This window comes from Eptatretus burgeri, chromosome 5, assembly GCF_056783735.1.
Source record: "Eptatretus burgeri isolate ZD-2024b chromosome 5, Ebu_testis_v1, whole genome shotgun sequence".
NCBI lineage: Eukaryota > Metazoa > Chordata > Myxini > Myxiniformes > Myxinidae > Eptatretus > Eptatretus burgeri.
This window is the reverse complement of record NC_140965.1, coordinates 55,731,343-55,749,351: the sequence shown is the minus strand read 5'-3', so window position 1 is coordinate 55,749,351 and position 18,009 is coordinate 55,731,343. Positions and strand designations below refer to the sequence as shown.

Here is an 18,009-nt window from a genome sequence, read left to right as displayed (position 1 = left end):
AGATATAAGGGCCATCTCTCTGGACATCACTCAAGCTTTTATTACTGTTTAGCACCCAGCCTTTTAAAGCTGTTAGCTAATGGTATTCAGGGTCCAATCTTTGTCAGGTTATCAGTTCGGCTTTTTTCAGATAGCGGTAACAACACATTGCTCTTGATAGCATTCTGTCTCAACAACATTCTGTCTGGCGGCTGGTATCCCACAAGGCAGCTTCTTCAGAACAACCTTAACGCTTGAACTCCATCAATTACGTCTTCACATTCCTGGATATTCCTCTTTATAATTTGTCTCATGATTCCTGCCTATGTGGAACAATGCACCACACTTCTGAGAGGCAGGCTGCTGCAGTATCGACCTATGCAGATCTGGAAAAATAAATTGCTGGTTCACTATCTGGATTGTCTTTCAATGCAAGAAAATCACATGATCTCACTTTGTTCCTCCACAGGGATTAGCTTTTGAACCCCAAAATACCTCTTCTGGCCAATCCTTGGAAAACGAGCAGTCCCTGAATCTCATCGGCCTCACAATGTGTTACAATCATCTGCCTTGGGTAGAGAACATCTGCAAACCTGCTTCTAAAGTTGGTCTTGGTATTCTTTGCTCAGCTAAGCCATTTTGAGTTACACAACTCATCATAGTGTATAACGACATCAAATAAACTATTATGGATCATGGGTCTACACTTTGGGCTCACATAGCTGTTTCCATTCTTGCTCTCCTTGAGATGATCAAGTCCAACGCTCTCGATGCAATGACATATCTCGGCAGGATGTGAACTCCCAAAGTCTTCTTGTGCACCATATACAGATTGGTAGACTTTTATATTGACTCACCTCTCGCTTCACTATTGCCTTCTTGTCTCTTGGCCCCCCTACCCCAAACTCATCTTCCTACTCTCCTGCTGTCTACAAGGTTCTTCCAGAACCACACCCAGTGGTCGTTGACTTGATTTGACCAACTGATTTAGTCCACTGCAGAATGAAGATCTTCCTCAACATTGTCCATTCTGTTCTTTGAGGCAATAACAATATACCTCTATAAAAACAGTGTATTTGTCTGTCCCCATTCATAAGGGCGATTTAAGTAGGGTTTTAACGGCCAATCTTTTAACACAACTGCATGTTCACTATGGTCTATTTTTCAGGATAAAAAAACTCGAAAAATATTTTTTTATAAAAGAGTAAATACATCTCCTCCATTGGAAATGTAGACGGTGACGTGCAACTGCGCCTCAACGGCGGTGTACAGAAGAATTTTAAAAATAACACCTAAATACAAGGCACAGGGAGGTGAAATTCAGTGCACGTGATGTGTAATACGCACAGAATTAAACGGGCCCAGTGTGAATATGCGGGCCCTTCAGGCCGAAGAGTTCCACTGAGGCTGATGGGGAAGGGTCGATGCTAAGCAGTGTGCGGGGAGAGGGGGGAATTAAAAAGAACTCTGGACTCTGAATGGGCGTGAAGAGTGAATACCTGATCAAGTCACCCTTTTCCCCATATGTGCAGAATCCGAATGTGGAGTATTAGTGTTATTTAAGATAGGATGGATAGCCATAGTTACACAACGCATTGTTTTTATTTTTCTTTTTTAGAATAGGAATGTGATTGTAAACTAAAACAGGGTTAGAGTACAGGAAGTTGTGTAAGTTAAGTGGAGGAAAGAGTTGGAGAAAATAGGAATGCAGGAGGCTGAAACATCTTTGTGAGAGACTGAATGATGTGGTGGAGGTCGTATGACAGTTGTGATCCCAAAAGGGGCACCTCTTGAGCAGGTAAAAGCACACACACATCCTGTAGAGTAGTCAGTTATATCTTAGTATTCCGTTTCAGTTATATCTTAGTATTCTGTTTTGCAAATAATCTATGCATTGCGAATGTGAGTTAGTATAGGGTTCTGTTCTTTTTCACCCTCTCTATCTTTTCTATCCTTGACTTCTCATAACAAACGCACTCTCAACCCCTTTCACATTAATTACATGCCTCCTAACAATGAGTGCAAGTCCAAGGCTATAACAGAGTGGCGAACGCGGTTCTCAAATAAATGAAGGCAAGATTTGAAGCTTCTCGAACGTTCCCTCCCCTTGCTCCTCCCAGGCGTGACGCCACTGTGATGTGGCTACACCAATCAGGTGTGGACAGCGAGAGAAACATTGCAGCCAGGACAGGGGAGGGGGAAATGGAATACAAGGGGAGATGTGCAAGCCATACTTGGTCTGCCATCTGAAGTCTGTCGTCCTTTGGATCAAAATCTTCTTCGGACTTTCGTCTTTTCCTACCTTTTGCCTGAGTCCATCAATCAAGATTGAGTTTTGCCCTTTCATTCACTTTTACGTTCTTTCCACTTCGCTCTTTTATCACATTGTTCAACATCCCACACATCTCGACTCGTGACATTTCCACCCATGTGCTTTTCCATGGACTGCAATGCCTCTTCTTCTTTGTTTTCCTTTTCTCTGTCCTCTCTGTGGCTTTGAGTGATGCACTCATGGACCTGGCGTGCCTTCTCAGCACCAAGGCCAGTGCCATGCTGCCTCCGAGGCGCCATCTGCCCTCACATCAACGGAACAGAATTTCCGGAGCCACGTAGGTCATTACGTTGGATGGACGGAACTTTCACAGTTTTCCTATAGAAGCGGTTATTTCTGCAGGAGGGCAAGAGGGACCGTGAGGAGGGGAGCAAGCCCGAACTGTTGAGTCGAGGGCCCAGTGGCCTCTACCGAGGTTGCTGAAGGTAAACCCCCCCCCCACACTTCTTTTTTACACTCTACATTCTTTACCCCTCTACCCAATCTATCTGTGTTCTTCATTTTGGTGCCTGGATCCATGTTTAGCTTATAGGCACAAAGTAATTGTTCTAATTTGCCCCGGGCAGAATGTTAGTGTTAGGGTAAGGGCAAATTCATGCGTGCCTGTAGATACCCTTGAATTGCTTGCAATGCCCTTGCCTGATTTTTCCTGCCATTTCTCTCTTTGAATTTCTCCTTTGCCATTCCTTCCATCATTTCCCACTCTTTTGCTTATTTGCCTGTGTAATAAATTTATGAAACTGTTGATTTGTGTCTTGAATTATCCTGCTCACTTTTGATCGAGGGTAGCAATCCCGAGGCGATTGGTCCGAGTTTACAATGGTAATGGTAGCTCATTGAGTGCGATACTGAGCATTGGTTCACTCGGCCAATTAAGTAGCCGCCACGCAGCCGCTGGCACGGTTCCCCATCCACTCCATTCATAAAATCGGCATGGTACACTGACATTGAGCATGAAAATCGGACCAGAGGTGAGTGTTGGCGATGGCATTCGTGGTCTTTTTATAGACAAGCCGGGTTTGGAGTTATCTGTCCACGCGGCCATCACAATATTATCACATCTGGAGTTGACACTTCGGAAATGTAAGTCTTGTATGACAGAATTTGTTTTGAGACTGTCAAAAGCTTTTTCTTAACCGATGAATTCAAGACACAAAGCACGTTTATATTGTGTTGATTTTTTTCCTTCCAGAAGCTGGTATATAGCTTGATGAATATGATCCATTGTTGAGTATTCTCTTCTAAATCCTACTTGCTCCCATGTTTGGTTTTTGTGCAGTTCAATCCTGAATCAGTTTTTGATATTTTTGTAAACAATGTTTAAGTACTCAGAAAAAGCTAATTGGACAGTATTGAGGTCCATCTAATCTCCTTTTTGTGGATCAGTACCAGTTCAGAGTTCATCCAAGTTGTGGGAATTTATGCCATCTTCCAAACACTTTGTAAATATCTTTTGTTTAATTTCTGTCCAGCAGTTCACTGGCATCTTTAATTTCATCTTCTCTGGGGGCTTTACCTATTTTAATTATTTTTACGGCAAAATAAATCTCATTGGTACTCACTGGTGGGATGGCTTCATTGTGATTACCATCGCCGAAGGAGAGGATATTGCTTTTGGGTCCGTTTGAATGTTTGTCTGCACAGAACTTTTGTGTTTTTATCTGCAACCGCTTGCCAGATTGAGACAAAATTTTCATCATATGTGCGACTGGTCATGTAGAATGATATAATCATAATTATGACATCACATGGTGTGATAACCATGTTGGAACAACGGAACAAATTTGGACCCCTGTATCTCTGAAAACACAAGGAAAAAGTTGAAACTTGGCACATGGCAAGTACTCCTCATGGGAAATAAGTGGCATTTTTTATGTCATCGATTCCTTTGTTATGACGTCATAATTGCATATGTAGAATGCTACATCTGCTCAGTATGAAATTTTTTGAGGGTCATCGAGGAATAAAATGGTCAACAGAAATTTTTTTGATGATGACATCGGTCACGTAATTTGGCAGCCATATTGTTTTTTTTAAAACCTTCAAAAATCCTCTTATCTGAAGTGGCTGAACAGATCGAGGCAAAACATTACATGTATTACTGCCTATCCATGAGGAACAAAAGGTTCATACATATGACATAATAGGTCACATGGTTTGGCAACCATATTGGATTTACCCTAAAACCTATAAAAAGTCTTCTTCTCCAGAATGGCTGAAGAGATTGAGGGGCAACTTCACAAAAATGTTCCCCAAGACTTGTGCGTACAAGTTTGTTCAGGAATAATTTATAGGTTGCATGGTTTGGCAGCCATATTGGATTGAAGAAAAATATTAAATAATGTTTTCTCTGGAACCACATAATAAATCGACATGAAACTTCACAATTATTATCTAGTAGTGATGGGGAATACTTGTTTTAAATTTGAACTTGATCAAACACATGGTCTGGTAGGCAGAATTATGTAATTTTTTGATCCGGGGTATTTTAAATTTTTTTGTTGTTGAAAAAGGCTCACTTGGCTGTGCCTGGATGGGTTTGAGGGTAGAGAAGTGGCAGCTGAATTGTGAATCCTATCCAGGTTCCTCCTGATGACTTTATCTTTGCTATTTGCTTGTTTGGATTCCTTCTGATGACTCCAATGTTGGACTGTACCTATTTGGTCTTCCATTTGATTTGAATCAAATTTATTTTAATCCATTCAAAATTCAATTGAATAATAATGAAAAACGTCACAGCTCAGGGTCAGGTGTCCAATGAAAATGGGGTTGCATCAAAGCAGGACGCCTTCGTACCCGGTCATCACTGACAGCAGTCATAATTAAGTCTCTTATTAATTACGTAACACAACATACCTGTCAACTCTCACGTTTTTGCTGTGAGACTTAAGACTTTCTGTTGAAAATCACATTCTCGCGAGAAATTGTCACACTTTAAAAAAAAAATCTTAGCAACAAATTTTATTTCCAACATTATTGTATTGCGACTGCTTTAACTGATGTTATAACCTTGAATACTGACTGAAATCCGATTGCTTCACATAGTTCCTTACATCCTATATGATGGACGGAGTATGATTGGTCAATGATCGACGACCATCCTGATCTAATGAAATGTCTTGTTAGTGGGGGGTTCATTTTTCACCTAAAATCGTCACAAAATACTGGGAAATACTATCAATATGCTGAAATAATACATCTTTATTAGAAGGATGATGAGTGTTCTAATTCCTGTATAGCATTTGATCTGTTGATGAAAAATCAAATATATGTCTTGTTTGCTCATGTTGTTGGTTCATTTATTCTAGTCCATACAGTGGACTAAACAGTAACAACATGACAATAAAACCTATCTTCTGACTGAAAAAGTATGGATCAATTTGGCACTGGAATGCAGAAATTGCATCTAAGACACACCAGAAAGCAAACATTTTCTGGGGGGCATGCCTCCAGACCCCCCTCCTCTCGATTTTTCAGTCGCTTCACGACCTTACTGGACACATTTTACATTCTCACGCTTTTTCATAATTAAGGGTTGACAGGTCTGACACAACAGCACACAAACACCACACAAAATAATTCCTGGTGAGGGTCTGCAATCTCTGATTGCTCTTTTTCTTCTTTGTTATGTCTGATATACTGTTAAAGTTGTATTTTCTCACTGTGGAGTTGTTCATAAAATTCTTCCACACATTTAAAGATGCAATCTTTGTTGTGATGATGCTTCCATTTCCTTCTTTGAGAGCAAAAATCTCAACATATACTGCAACAGTACTTAAAGGTTTTGTTCTGGTTCTGTATTACAGCAATACCTTGCTAAGTGCTCAGGATGCATTCTTGGAAAAGAGAGTGCATCTTGCAAATGAGTCCATTTTTCCATTGTTTATATGGAGATGCGTTGCTGACAGCATTATTTGTGGGCTTCAATGGGGGTATTGGTAATCGATCCAATAAGAATACAGATGGTAAACATTATTTTATGAACAAAAATAATTGTGTTTTTTTTTGTTTCCCTTGTCGAGGCTCGTGTGAGAGCTAACACACAACGCGCAGCAAGGGGGGCATGAGACAAGAGGGGCAGGAGTGGGAAGGACAAAACATTGGGGAACAGAGACATAAGGAGATCTGTGCAAGGGAGATGGATGGGGCGGGGAACATGGGGTATACAGGATGGACATTACAGGGACTTTCAGGAAGGAAAGCAGGGAAGTTGAAGGAGGTGGGTTTGGGGTGGATTAACAGGGGTAGAAAAGATCAAGGATTAGGATGGGGGATGATAAGAGGTGGTGGTGAACAGCTGTTTTGAAGGCCTGGAGGGAAGGATGGGATTGAACAGAGTGAGGGAGTTTATTCCAAAGGTGGGAAAAAAGAGGAATGAAAGAGTGAAGGTGAGCAGTGATTCGTGATTTTGCTAGTTTTACCAGAAGGGGTTTGTTGGCGGACCTTGGGCACCCTGTGGAAATATGGTGGGCACAAATCGCAGAAACAGCAGGTGGGGCAAGACCAGAGAGTAGACGGTAGAAGACAGAAAGACCACCGACCTGCCTGCAATGAGAGAATGAGAGGCCCAAAGACTCAGCCTCATTGCGGGAGATAACAATGATCCGAAATGCCTTGGTTTCCACAGCGTGAAGATGAGAATGGTGGGAGGCAGGAGTACTAGCCCAGAGGGGAGATCAGTACTCCATCAGGCTGTGGACAAAAGCTTTGTAAGTGGTTAGGAGCTCAGGTGGGCCAAGGAAGGACTTTGAACGACGGAGGATTCCCAGTCAGCGACTGGCTTTGGAGGCGAGGTTAGAAATGTGGCTTTCCCAGGAAAGATCATGGCAGATAGTGAGACCCAGAAGCTTGAAGGAAAGGATTTCTTCCGGAGGATTGTTGAGAAAGTGGATGGGGGGTTTGCCAAACGGTCCTTTCTGAGAGACATCGTGAGAGTGTGAGATTTGTCCGGATTGAAAGACATGTTCCACATGTTGGACCAGTTTGTGATTTTACCCAGATCTGCAGTGTGCAAAGAAGCTGCTGCTCCTTTCCATTCTGAGGGATGACAGATGGTACGGCAGAGGTGGAGTCATCAGCAAAGAGATAAAGAGTATTTTCCAGAGAGTCAGAGAGGTCATTGATGAAAACCAGGAAAAGAACAGAGCCCAGAACGCTACCTTGAGAAACTCCAGCCTGGACAGGAAGATGGGCCACATGTTGACTGCGACAGGAGAGGAAATCTGCGGGCCATGAATAGAGATGGCCTTGGATACCATAGGAAAAGAGTTTGGTGAACAGGGCAGGGTGCTAGACCATGGCAAAAGCACGCGATATGTCTTGGGATATGGCTCTGATTTCATGTCCGGCGTTGAGGACCATCCAATATTGGGAGAGCAGAAGCAGCATATCCATGGTAGAGTGACCTGATCTGAAACCAAATTGATGATCGGAAATCAAGCCATTGGAACATTTTTATTTCGATAACATCAGTATGTATTAACAAAAACATAAAATATGTACAAACAGCAATAAAGTAATAATTGTTGTTACTCATACTCTGCTCCTACTCATTCGATATGGCAGTGGTGGGAGATTAGGTGGGAGGAGGCTCATCCAGCTGCAAAAGGAAAGCAACACAGATTGGCTCAGGGAATGTGCACACAGCACGAAACAATGGCAGCAGGTGCGTTTACTTGGCGAATGCTGCGTGTTATGGATTTTCTTCATTTTTTTCGTAAAATTTTCTCCAGGACAAAGAGCTCTATAAAGAATCAGCATTGTACAGAGCAGCATTAAGCGAAGTATTACTGAATTTAAATTTCTCTCACGATGATGTTTCTTAAGTTTTTCTTTCGAGTCTTATTCAGTGCGTGTTACCCATTCTTCAGCTGGAATTGCATATTCAAGGATTGAACACAGGGTATCTGTCAGTAGACAAAACCACAATTTATTTACGACGATCATGGACAGTCAATTGGAAAAAATGTTGAAAGCTTACGTGGTGATGGCATACGATTGTCACCAAAAATTGCACCCCAAACGAATTTGTGAACACAGACTGCTTTTTAACAAAATCTGAATGCTCACTGTATCGTCCTTCCAAGTTGTGTACATTTACTGACCGAAAAAAATTGATTCAAGGAGAAAAAATGGGTATTCATTTTACAACGGCTTGAACACGTCGACAATGCCAAACTTGAAATGCAGGTAATTATGCAACTACTATCTCCAGTTGCAGAATGAACATCCATCCTTATTTTAACAGAACTTGATTTTTTTTTTACCATAGGTTACATTCACATTACCCAACTTTTCTTTCACCCTGCCTTGTTCTCCAAACTCTCTGCCTATGGCGTTCAAGGCCAACTCCACTCTTGGGTTACTGACTTCCTCCATTCTCAAAGCCAACGTGTGGCACTCACAGAATCCTTTCATCTCCTCTCCCTGTCAAGGCTGGAGTACCCCAAGGCAGTGTTCTGGGCCCAGTCCTATTCCTAATCTTCATCAACAATCCCTCTGACTCTGGAAAATCCGATTTTTAAAATTGATTTGCTGATGACTCAACACTCTGCTGTGATATCCCTCATTCTTCAGACATACAATCAGCAGCCTCTTCCCTCTTTTCAGACCTTGACAAAAATTGCAAAGCAGTCATACATTTGGAATATGTCTTTTAATTCACAGAAATCATAAACATCTCTCTCTCTCTCTCTGAAAAGAACATATGGCAAACCCTTCCATATAGCATCTTATCAGTCATCTTGAAGAAGTACAGTCACTCAAACTCCTAGGTCTCATAATTATCAGCCATGATCTTTCTTCGGCAAACCCCATTTCTCAGTTGGCCTCCAAACTCAGTCGCCTACTGGGCATCCTCCATTGTTCAGTCTTTCCTTGGCACACCTTAACTCTTATACACTCACAAGGCCTTCATCCACAGATCGATGGAAGATTGTTTTTCCCTCTGGTCTGTCACCCCTGCATCACACCTTGCTTAAATTAACATCATCAAAACCAAGGCCTTCAAAATCAATAGAATCTCCCACGATGAAACTGAGCCTATGGGCCTATCACTTTCCCATTGCAGACAGGTCGGTGGTCTTTGTCTTCTTCCACCTCCTTTCTAGTCTTGCACCCTCTGATCTTTCCAAGCTTTGTCCCCCAGGTTTCTGCAGTGCGCACGCATCCACCTGCAACGCCCTTCAGTGAAACTCCCAAAATGCAGAATCTCTGATCACCTCCACTCATTTGTTTCTCATTTTTTTCTCACCTGTGGAACCAACTTCCACATACTCTTTGATCTCATTCTTCCCCACAGATTTTCAAGAGGGATGTTCACCATCACAGATCACCCCCCTCTCCATTCAAAACATGACATTTTCTACATCCGTTAACCTCTCCCACTCCTCCTCCCCCAAGCCCACCTCTTCCAAATTTCAAGTTTTTTTCCTTTCTAAAAGTTTGCTTCTGTGTCTATCTTGTCCATACCATACCATACCCCCCCCAACCCCTCATTCTTCCCCACATCCCTTTTTGTCCAAGTCTCCCTATATTTTGTCCCTCACCCTGCTGTTGGTGTTTTCCCCGACATTTCCACTGTTCCTTTTGCTCTGTTGCATCCCGATCCGTTTTGTGTTCTCGCTCATCCACAAGAAGTACACAAAAAATTGTTGTTCCTCATTTCAATTTGATTCCTCTCAGTGAATTTTCGCTGTATTTGATACCTTGTTATTGGAGATTTTCTCTTCTTTGCCATTTTGAGGTTGTGTTTTTAACCCCTTCATTGAGTGATGGTTGCATCTGGAAGCATCTGTTTTCTTCGAGCTGTTGTAATCAGTTGTTCAGTTCAGCAGGATGGTGTGGAGGTGTACGGGCAAGCACACTCGTCTCGAAGCTGTCTAGCCTGGGTTTGAATCCTGACACAGCTAATAAACTGTCATCGCAGTGTGTCACAGGCAGGGTGAATGCGTTTCCCATCCTCCGGATGGACATTAAATGGGAATCCCATCCCACGGTGTCCTTTGCGAAGAGTAGGTGAGCTACCGCCAGCACCCTGAACAAATTACAAATTCCTCCCCCAACTCGTTAGTTGAACGTCAGGCCGGGACAGCTGGTTCGTGAAAGAAGTGGGAATAATAGTGGCCGTTAAGGAAGAAGAAAAAGTAATAAATTGAATTGGATGGAATGACGACTGCATTTTGTTGGGTTCGTATTTAGAAATCTTTCCACATGCTGATAGATTTATTCCACTTCATCATTATGAGTCATCTTTAGGGCATAACTTGAATGATTTGCAGATGGTCTTTTTAGGGCAATTTAAAAACAAGTTGTACATTTGGATCAGATGAACTATTGTAATTCATAACATTTACAGCCCACTCAAGTTTGTTGAGAAATCAAGCTTGCTGATTCTCCTTCTTCTCCTTCTTCTTCGTCTTCTTCATCTTCGTTCCTTGTGCAACTGTTTTATTACTGCAATCGTTTTCTCCTTTTTGTCTTATTTCACTCAGTCCAATTATGTTCCTGGTCAGAGTGGCAATCCATCCAGGATTGTAACTATCCATAGAAACTGTTTCAGCAGCACCGGCACTCTGTATAGAGCATGGTTCATAATTTGATCTGATCAATTAATATTGTTGACTTCTTCTTCCAGGGTTTTCAGATTTTCTTTACCAAGAAGGCTTTGTTCATTCCATTCCATTGGGACTATATTCTGTACAGCGCATCGGTGCTGCCTCAGCAGTTTCCTTGGCTTTTGGGCACAATCCTGGATGTGTCGTCATTCCGACACAGGATACCAGCAAGTTGTTACTCATTTTCCCGACCTCGGAAGGATGACAGGCTGAGTCAACCCCACCTTGTATTAATTAAACAGATAAGCAGGATTTGAACTCAGGACCCTCGGATCCCAAGCCTGCCACTCTAGGCTCTGTCCATTAAACGTACATAACTCCAATGTACAGGGTAGCCACAATGTCTTGTCACCCCTTGTAAAAATTGAGACATTACCTTTGTGTACAGAGTGTTAATTCGTTTCCTTTTCCATTTTTTTTCAAATTGAGAGAACATAACCAATGGGTGATTCAAGCAATTACACCATTGAACAACAGTTTGTTGCCAGTGTCTGGAAAATATCCCATCAAACATGGCACAAAATTATTCTCTGTAATGACAATGATGGAGTACAAATTGATCCACCAGACAATGAAGGCTTGTCATGTGCTGTAAAATGTGTAATGAAGGAAAAGAGTACTGTAAATGGTTGTGGTATAACTTGTAGAACCCCAAAATGTTATCATCTAATGTGATAAAAGGTAATGTCACATGTTTTACAAGGGATGACAAGATATTGTGGCCACCCTGTACAATAGGAGCCAAGTCATACCCCTATCTGGGGTTGGAGCGCCATGTTGAGGGGTCTTCGTATCCTCACCAGGCTTGCTATTTCAGGTTGACAAGGAAACTTCTTCGTATTGTTCCTCCTTCTTGATCTTTCCAGCATGGGTGACCCTTCTGTTGTTGACAAAGTGCCAATACCGCTGGTAGAGCTCTTTGAGTCATCGGAACATGCGATCCGACACCACCAAGGCAAGGTGGATTTCCATTTTTGTAGCTTATCAGCACCATGGCACATCCAGTTATTCTCCCCAATTTCTGAACACTCAACTCCATTCTTTCATCCTTCTATTCCTTCATCAGTGGAACCCACTTCCTGTCTCTGTTAGCTCATGAGTCTCCCTCCATTTGTTCAAGAATGTTGGCCATTGTAACAGCTCTTGATTTCTACCATAACTACTCTTGCTCTCGCTATGCTTCCCTCTGCCTCACATTCCTTTCCTTTCCACCACTGAGCCACTGATGTTCAATATCTTTTGTCTCCCCACTGATCCTCTCTTCATCTGTGAACCCACTGCATTCCATCGTTTTGCTCATCCTTCAGCTGACATTTCTGTGTTAACAAAAATGATCAGGGTCACTACAGCTGTACATAACTAATTAAATGAATGGTTAATGGTTTGTTTAGGCCACAAGTCTAATTACGACTTGTCATACCTCCTCCCACAAGTGGCGCTATGCCATACATATTTAGGAGAGGAGGAGATTGGGACCAAACTCTGTGCATAGCGTTGGTGCTGCCTAAGCAGTCTCCTTGGCGATTGGGCACAACCCTGGACGGGTCGCCACTCCGACACAGATAGTGAGATACCATTGAGCTTCACAAAATAGATAACAACAAACAACTTTCCATCAATAGTCTCCACAACATGCCCTTCAAAGAGGAAATATTTGTTGTCATGGGTAAGCATGATGCAGGTTTCCCCAATAACCTCTCCAGTGAATATTTTGAGTGAATAAAAGTTAAGACTTCTTCCTACTATCACAAATCACCAAGCCTTGCTCAAGGTGCATGCATGTGGGTTGGGAAATGGGCTGCAAGCATTTATGATGGCCAAGGTCATCATGTTGCACTGAATGGAGAAGGTTTATAATGTGTAAGAAAATGTGCACGACATCATGTGAAGAAAATGGAATAACATTGTATTGTGTTTGTGTACATGTGCAGGCCTTGGTATGTTAGGAACACACTTATTACCCAGTATGGCAGGTGCTAGTTAAGTAATGTCAGCCAAGGAAGGAGTACTGTGTCATAAGGTTTGTGGGTGGGGAGGCTGTGCATGTCCACAGGAGGATCGAGCTTTTGAGGAGAGTGTGGAATGCGGAACTCCTCCTGGAAATGGGGAATTTGGTGGGAGGAGAGTTAGGTTCAGTCAGCCAAGAGGGAGCAAGAAAGCTGTGTTCATGCTGGGAGGTGGTTTCGATGGGGAACTCGTGATTTCCCTCAAGTTTGGACATTGTTTTGCCCTGCAGGTACCACATAATTCCGGACACCTCATTTTAGGATCTTTCGGCCACCTACTTTGTGACTAATATGTCAGTAAATAAATGGCATGGCTTTGCAGGGGAGTAAATGAGAATAAAAAACATGTTCATTTGTTAAATGTGAAAGGTTTCGCTCAGTCATGTGCACTTATATCCCTGCTCTGAGCCTGTGCACTTGATGAGGTGAATTTTAAAATGGAATTAGGCTTTGCTAACCCAAACAAGTGGCATGCACTGGGGGATGTGGTCAATTTAGAATTTTTAGGAATTGTCGGTAAGATGTGCTTTTGTGCATATTGTTTTTTTCCCTGCTCCTGGATCGTTGCCTTTCTGGAAGAGGGTAAGGTCATGATTTTTTGAATCGATTGAAATTTGGAATTGGTTGTATTAAAATTTGTGTTCTAGTTTTTAGTGTAGGTTAAGGATGGCCTTGTCTTCCAACAGCCTCCTCCAATTGATTGTTAAAATAATTGGAGTATGAGCCTTTATGTGCTTAGGCCTGGCCTTGAGAGAACTTATCCAGAGCCTCGGTCCAGGGTGGGGGTTGTGTTACATTTATAAGGTTAAAGTGGAAGGGGGCAGAGGGAGGGAGGGTCTGTGATTAGTTTATGACCATAGTTTCACAGTAACATAACAAACAAGAAAAAGAGCAATCAGATATTGCAGATCCTTGCCAGGACTTGTTTTGTGTGGTGCTTGTGTACTGGTGTGTAACATATTTAATAATAGACATAACTAGGACTCGCTTTATAACTGCTGGCAGTGATGACCGGGAAAGAAGATGTCCCGCTTTGATGCAACCTCGCTTTGAACGGACACTTGACCCTGACCCTTGACCTGTAGTATTACACTCACCGAAGGAGGGGGTATTGCATTTGGGTTTGTCTGTTTGATTGTTTGTCTGCACAGAACTTTTGTGTTTTTCTCCGCAACCGCTTGTCGGATTGAGACAAAATTTTCACCATTGGTGCGACTTCTCATGGAGAATGATTAAATAATAATAATAATAATAATAATAATAATAATAATGACATCATACATCATGTGGTATGGCAGCCATGTTTGAAACCAGAGTTGGTGTCAAAGCCACCCAATGCTCGCCTGTTTATACATTTATCCTTTTTAAAAGACAAGTCTAATAATTAATATTTTTTTATAAAGCATTGCAGTGAAGTATAATTATAAAGCAATATATGTAGTTGTATATTGTAATCAGTAACAAGAGCGCAAGTGAGCACAATATACGCACGAAGAAGGTATATACAGAATTGTGCTACTACATGGAAAACAGCGTCCTGGTTGCCATGGCAACCACTTGAGATGACGAACGTATGTCATGACACACCGTCTCCACAGTCTGTACCTATGTACCAAATATGAAACGTGAAAGTTGAAAACTTTGGGAGTTAGAGTGCGGACAGGAACGGACGGACAGACAGACAGACGGTATCACATAATACGCCACGATATATATATATATATATTATATATATATATATATATATATATATATATATATATATATTATATATATATATATATATATATATATATATATATATATATATATTATATATATATATATATATATATATATATTATATATATATATATATATATATATATATATATATATATATATATATATATATATATATATATATATATATATATATATATATATATTATATATATATATATATATATATATATATATATATATATATATATATATATATATATATATATATATATATATATATTATATATATATATATTATATATATATATATATATATATATATATATATATATATATATATATATATATATATATATATATATATATATATATATATATATATATATATATATCGGGCGTATCAAAAATAGTGGGGTAGATAAAAACATTAGAAAGGAAACTGGAGGGGGAGCACTCGGGAGAGTGCAAAACCTCCACCGCCAATACTGCTGGGTCACTCAAGTGAACCTTATATCTTATTCATTTTATATGATGTCAACAGTGCTGACAGAGTTATAGTTCTTTTCTCCAACATTTTTTTTTTTGGGGGGGGGGGGTGGGATATCACTTAAAACATGTAGAAATGCAAAAAAAAAAAAATTTCTCTAACAATTTTTTTTTTGGGGGGGGGGGGGAGCCCAAGTCCAAAATCTAATGGCATGATCCTTGGACCATACCTAACCCCACCCTCCCCCCACCAAGTTTAGTCGAAATCCGTCGAGGAGTTTTTCCGTAATACAAAAAATTTAACATTTTCACGCTGACGCTCACGCCGGGGGTATCGCTATAGCTCTCTGTTCTTCGAACAGGCGAGCTAAAAAGGAAAAACTTTGGACCTCTGTATCTCTGAAACCGCACCAAGGAAAATATTGAAACTTGGCAAATGGCAAGCACTCCTCATGGGGAATATGTGTGATTTGTTATGACATCATAGGTGCCTTTGTTATGACGTAATATTGCATATGTAGAACGCTACATCTGATCGGTATGAACATTTTTGAGGGTCATCTAGGGACAAAATGTTCCACAGAAATTTTTTGATGACATGAGTCACGTGATTCGGCAGCCATATTGTTTTTGTTATTTTAAAAACCTTAAAAATCTTCTTCTCTGAAGTGGCTGAACAGATCGAGACAAAACTTAACAAGTATTACCGCCTATCCATGAGTCACAAAAGGTTCACACATATGACATCATGGGTCACATGGTTTGGCAAGCCGTGCAGGATTAACCCTCAAAGCTATAAAAAATTCTTCTTCTCCAGAACGGCTGGACAAGTCAAGGGGAAACTTCACACAAATGTTCTGGGTGTACAAGCCTTGGGTGTACAAGTTTGTTAAGGAATAATTGATAGGTCACATTGTTGGCAGCCATACTGGATTGAAGAAAAAAATTAAATGTTTTCTCTTCACTGGATTGAAGAAAAAAACCTACTTAATCAAATCAGGTCAGGAATGGCAGCATGCGCCAGAGCGGCATGTCACTGCTTCCACTTTCTGCAGGTACTCCAGAGGCCTCTGTCTGGCATCCACCAGGCAGACTCCTGGCCCATCCCCATCTCTTTGAGATGCTGATCAACCTGCGGAAATCACAACGCAGGTAGTCGGCCCATTGGCCTCCTCCACTTACGAGACTCCCTTGCTGAGATAATCTGGTGAGCAGGATCAGCGTCAGGAAAATTAGCCACATGATCATTCAGCCACAGCTAATGCTCACGGACAATGCAGATAACAAATCTCATTTGAGTCTCTCTCAGCAACCACTCATTGGACACAAAGTCCAACCAGCGATAACGAAGGATTCTCCGAAGAGAACTAGTACCAGAGGAATTAAGTCTCTGTCTCAGATCCCTATTCAGAGTCCAAGTCTCACATCTGTAGAACAAGACTGGAAGCACCAAGGACCTGAAGACTTGGATGTTCCTCCTCCCGCACAGGTACCGACAGCACCACACCCAATGATCCAGTGAATTCATGACTTCCCAGGCCCGAATAAGACGTCTATTGGCCTTTGGCTCACAGCCAGTGGAGCCATGAATATCACTGCCAAGGTAAATGAATCTCTCCGTAACCTCAACATCCTCACCACAAACAGGTATAGACAAGATAGCAGCATCCAAGATGTCTTTGAAAGCTTGGATCTTAGTTTTGACCCAGGAAACCCAAAATCCCAGCGGCTCTAATTCCTCATTCAGCACCTCGAGGGCCCCCAAAAGGATATCCAGAGTCTCCGCAAAGATGACTGCATCATCTGCGAAATCAAGGTCAGATATCTTGTCATTCCTAAATGATGCACCACAGCTTGATCTCTCCGATATCCTCCCCAGAATCCAGTCCATACAAGTGTTGAAAAGTGTGGGGGCCAGGACACACCCCTGATGAAGTCCAGTGACAACTGGAAATAAGTCAGATAGTATCACCACATCTCACAACACTCAGTACCTGAGTATACTACAATAATCAGATTGATCAGTTTTGGTGGCACCCCACGAAGACCGACAATCCTCCAGAGGGTATCCCGATTCACTGAATCAAACAGTTGCAGAGATAAACATAGGCTGTAAGCAGCCCCTGCCAAAACTCTCGTCTGTGTTTGTGAAGACCGAAGAGCAAATATATGGTCAATCATTGACCTCTTTGGTGTAAAGCCTGACTGCTCCAGGCACTGGTGCTCAAGTAGATGGTAGCAAACCCTAACATGTATTATCCAAACAAAGATCTTGCCCACCACTGAGAGCAGCATTACCCCTCGGTAGATGTTGCAGTCCTGGCGGTCATCCTTCCCTTTCCAGAGAGGGACAACAAGGCCCCTCTTCCAGTCAGTTGGGATGTCACCTGTGTTCGAGGCAGAGCACAGATCTGCATGTAATGACACAAGTGCCGCTTTTCCACCAGCCTTGAGAATTGCACCATGGATGCCACATGGATATCAAACCCCATTTCAACCGGTTCACCGCAGCTGGTGTTTCCACAGAAGAAGGTGCATCATAGTTGATTGGAAGGTCAGCAATAGGGATAGTAACACCCCTGACATCCAACTCAATAGCTGGTGGTTGAGCCTGGTATAGTCACTAAAAGTAACCGGCCCAGCGGGCCTTCACTTCAGACTCCTCTGTCAAGAGCCCACCACCCTCCGTTCTAACTGCAGTACACTGAGGGATGGGCTTGGAAGAAAGCAATGCGTGAATTCACCTGTAAGCAGGACAAGAATCACTTGACCACAGGTGATGCTCCACCTCCTCAGAGATTCCTCACACATGGGCCTTCTTGTCCTCCCGCAATGCATGTTCTGTTTTATGCCTCAGCTCCCTGAG

The 18,009-nt window shown here is 41.8% G+C and overlaps 2 protein-coding genes across 2 annotated transcripts in view; one reads left to right on the top strand and one right to left on the bottom strand.

The window, feature by feature from the left end:
- LOC147026475 (neuropeptide Y receptor type 1-like) overlaps positions 1–18,009 on the bottom strand; it is a 101,657-nt gene that overhangs the window by 72,150 nt on the left and 11,498 nt on the right. The gene's annotated exons all lie outside the window — the stretch shown is intronic.
- PKD2L1 (polycystin 2 like 1, transient receptor potential cation channel) overlaps positions 13,058–18,009 on the top strand; it is a 165,350-nt gene continuing 160,398 nt past the window's right edge. Inside the window, exon 1 of the mRNA XM_085881907.1 lies at positions 13,058–13,162. The gene's annotated coding sequence lies outside the window, so the exon portion shown is untranslated. The remainder of the gene's footprint in view (positions 13,163–18,009) is intronic.